This window comes from Marmota marmota, unplaced genomic scaffold (genome assembly GCF_001458135.2).
Source record: "Marmota marmota marmota unplaced genomic scaffold, marMar, whole genome shotgun sequence".
Lineage (NCBI taxonomy): Eukaryota > Metazoa > Chordata > Mammalia > Rodentia > Sciuridae > Marmota > Marmota marmota.
Window position 1 is genome coordinate 14,572,152 of NW_025999960.1, and position 4,541 is coordinate 14,576,692.

Genomic DNA, 4,541 nt, shown 5'->3' on the forward strand with positions numbered 1-4,541 from the left:
AATGGAAGGAGACCCTCAGGGTTATACAAAAGTACATACAAGAGGTAGTGAGGGGAAAGGGAAAAATAATACAAGGGGGACAAATTAATGACAGTAGAGGGGGTAGAGAGAGAAGAGGGGAGGGGAGGGGAGGGGAGGGGGGATAGTAGAGGATAGGAAAGGCAGCAGAACACAACAGACACTAGTATGGCAATATGTAAATCAATGGATGTGTAACTGATGTGATTCTGCAATCTGTATATGGGGTAAAAATGGGAGTTCATAACCCACTTGAATCAAAGTGTGAAATATGATATATCAAGAACTATGTAATGTTTTGAACAACCAACAATAAAAAAAAGTATAAATATGTCATACACCTGATGTTAATTTTATGACAAAACTAGTATAAATAAAATAATTTTAATATCCATATAGATCTCCTAATGAAAGACAATGTTCTAAAATGGACTTGAATGTTCTAATTTCCTTACAGTTCTATTTTGATTATTTAAGTACTTGACAAAGGATGGAAACAATCACTATTAAGCAGTCTAGCTTGAATGATAACATCTTAGATAAATAAGTGTAACTACTGGTTTATTATAATAGTCAATTATGACTCAATAAATGGTAGATTGAATAAGTAAGCTCTTCTCTAAATTAAATTTTAATCACTAAGCATGTTATAGAGCCACTGTGTACTTTAAATATATATGAATTCATCAATCATTAAAAACTGACTGAGTGATTTAGGCAAATGAATGGTTGGATTCCTTACCTTAAGTGAAGCATTTTTAAAATTCATTTAGCACCAACTACCATGTACACAGCAAATTTACCTGGGTAAATTGCCTTGGAATATGATTTCTGGACTTAATGAGAACAATCCAGCACAGGAATGGCCAGGACCAGGAAACAGGCTTAGCTAGCATAATAAATGAGTCATGGATGAGCCAAACAAAGATCCAATTCCAGTAGGTGGGAACGAAGCCAGAGCTTATGGATAACAGTTGGTGTCCAAAGAGGCAGGCATTTCAATGAACCAGACCTGAAGGTTTGAGTAAAGTCAAGAATCATGAAAGGAAATGACACTTAAATACCAAGAAAAATGTCTCAGAATAAGGGTCAATGGGTAAACCCAAATATCCTCACACCTGATTTATACAGGACTGAATGCTCTATTTCTCCATTTTAAGATGGCTCTTTTTAATAATGGAGAGATAAATTCTATTTAGAAGGTCTTCTTCCTGTGGGACAGGAACAGTAATTGTTGGCAGTTCCAGAATGATTTAGGTATCATGGCAAACTCTCATAGTTCTAAGAGCATAGGTTCCTGAAATTCTACCCCTACTTTCCTTATTTCCCATTCAGACTGAGTGAGTGGCCCATGGCATGGACCCTGGTATGGTACTCTTTCAAATCACCTCTTCCTTGCTTACCCCAAATCCTTGCCCTTCACAGGGTGCATATCCATCCTGGAAAGTGACTCAGTATCAGGAGCACAGGATTTTTAGTTCTCTGTTCCCTTGTCCTTTCTGGAATCTGGATGCCCTTCCTTTCTCAGTAATACTGATTTTGAGTCTTTTTACCCTTTTAAAGCTGGGGAGGCCCCAGTGTGATTCCAAATTCTAAAATGCCTTTCAACTGGGGAGGGAAGGGCAACAGTCTTTAGTAATTTTAATTCAGTAAAGAACAGCAGTCATAGTGACAAAAAAAACTTTAACTCTGATGGAATTACACACCATGAGGATTTATTATTTATCTTAGTCTACACCTGTAGATGATGATGATGATAACAATGATGATGATGATGATGATGATGATGATGATGATTTACACTGAGCAATATTGTACAGATTTTTAAAATATGCTTTATATGTTATCATATTTAATTCCCATGACATTTGAAATTTGAAAGAGTACAATACCACAACTCTAATAGAATAAAATAGTATTTCAGTTTCAGCAAGGAAACAGAAGTTAAGCACAGATATATAATATGCACAAAGTGAAGCTGGGATTTGATCCTAGTCTGATGCAAGAGCCTATATTCTTAGTCATTGCACATATTGTCTATCTATATTCTAGGCTATTACTCTTTCTTAAATGTATGTGTTTTGCCAAGTATACCTTGCTATTTTTCCGTCCTGATTCTTTAAATATTTGGCTATGACTTCATAGAAAAATATCTTTGCTTAAACATTTTGCTCAAATAACTTCAATGTGATGGAATTACTGATTATTTCTAAGTCACTCTGAAAGAGATCATTTCAGTCAATCATATGTGATTTGATTTCTTGTATTTATCTCAATGTTCTTTGAAATATGACTTTTTAAATGTAGACATCTTATTCATATTTATGTTCCATTATTTTCTAGATGATTGTGATGTTAAAAGAGAACCATTGAAATATGAAAACCAGATAGAGAAGAATAGAAAATTCACTGCCATGCATTTCCAGTTTTAGGGATCAACTTTTTCAAACGGCCTTCAGGAAACACAGAGCCATCACAGAGTTCATCTTCCTGGGACTGTCTGCGGACCCCTGCCTGGAGGCTCTGCTCTTTGAGCCATTCCTAAGGATTTGGTTCTGAACTGCAATAAGAAACCTGATGCTGCTGCTGGTGATCAGTACTGAATCTCACCTCCACAACCCCGTGTACCTTTTTTCTGAGTCACTCCTCTTTCTTGTCACCTCTGTTTCTCTTCAGTTATGGTACCCAAGATGCTGGAGAACCTTCTGTGTCAGAAGAAAACAATTTCAATAGAGGGCTATCTTGCTTAGGTCTTCTTTGTGTTAATTACTGCATGGACTGAAGCCCCTCTGCTCTCAGCAATGCACTATGACGGCTATGCCTCCATCTGCCACCTACTGCTCTATGGCCAGAGGATAAGTAAGTAGTGGTGTGAGCTCTTGGGGACTAGACCTTCTGGAGTCTCTCATCAATATCCCTCTAGCAATGGAAATGGACTTCTGTGATATTCATGCCATCCCACACAACAGCTGTGTGCTATCCTGTCTCTTCCCTCTGTCCTGCTCTGACGTCTCCACCAACTTCACGGTCATGCTGTGCTCCAGCATCCCTCATGGTATTGTAACTTCCCTTTCAATCTCTTCTTACACCTGCACTGTCTCCACCATCCTGAGCGTCACCTCTACCTTTGACAGAAGCAAAGTTTTTTCCACAAAGTTCTTACCACAACAATCGTATTCTATGGCTCTGACTTTCTCTACTACCTCATGCCAACCTCAGTCTCCTCCCTGGAGTTGATCTTCTCTGTGCAATACAGAGTGGTCACTCCTATTATGAATCCCCTCATCTACAAGGAGATAAAGGCAGCGGTGAAAAGAACACTGGGGGAATACTTACAATGTTTTCATTGGCTGGAAAAAGAAAGAGGATAAGAGACAATTGATATAGAAACACAGGTAGCAAGACATTGGGTGAGTGGACATTAATCAGAACTTCCTGACTACTTAACTACTTATGATGTCAAATTTGGCAAAATAAATTTAAAATGCCTATTTTTTTAAAAAAGGCATGGAGCTACTTGAGAGTGAGTCATTCAGTTCAATAAGAAAGAGGCAAAGGAATGGATTAAATATTCATTTTATACTGTAAGATTTGATTGTAAATATATGCATTAATTATTTTCATTTTATATCACATATCTTTGTTAAGGTTTATTTGGGATAAATTATTTACCATTATCTATAGTTGAATTGTGGGACAATATTGAAAGCCATAGCATTTCTAAGTAGGTAAAGGCCTGAATCTTCAGAGAAAAGACACAATAAATTCATAAGTTATTGGAAATTGATTCAGGTTAAAGTTGCAGGAAGAGAAATATGTGAACCACCCTTATTGAGACTGAAGACTTCCCAAGTGTTTGTGCCTCCTGCCTCAGACTCCAAAGTCCCTGGGATTACAGGCATGTACCACCACAACTAGCAAGACTAGGATTTTGATTGAGACTAACTCCACAGAATAAGGTTAGAAGAGGTGGCACTCTATAATATTGAGTCTTATAATTCATGAACAAGTTATATCCCTTCATTAGGTCTTTATCATTTCTCTCAAAATAATTCTAGCTTTTATTGAAAATTTCTTGTGAACATATTGTGAAGTATATTAGTAAGCATTTAATGTTTTTAATTCCACATAAGTGTTATCATGTTTTTTCTTCATATGTCAAATATACTTTGTATACAACCAGACATGAAAAAATGTGCTTTATATGTGTAATATGAATTGTAATGCATTGGCTGGAAAAAGAAAGAGGATAACAGACAATTGATATAGAAACACAGGTAGCATCTATAACAACTTAGAATAAAAAATAAAATTAAAAAAATACAAAATGGGGCAGGGGAATGTGGTTCCGTGGTTGAGTTCCCCTGAACTCAATCCTTAGTACCACGTCCACCAAAAAACAAAAAAGAATGATTAAGAACTGGAAAAATTTTTAATCTTGATGTTTATTGTTTAGACAGGTATGTCTAAATCACTTGAGTATTAAAGTGATTTCATGTATATTATATTTCTTTAGAACTTTA

The 4,541-nt window shown here is 36.3% G+C and overlaps 1 pseudogene; it reads left to right on the forward strand.

Moving 5' to 3' along the window:
- Nucleotides 1–3,389, forward strand: part of LOC107148715 — a 34,484-nt pseudogene extending 31,095 nt beyond the window's left edge.
- The last annotated feature ends 1,152 nt before the right edge of the window (nt 3,390–4,541 follow it).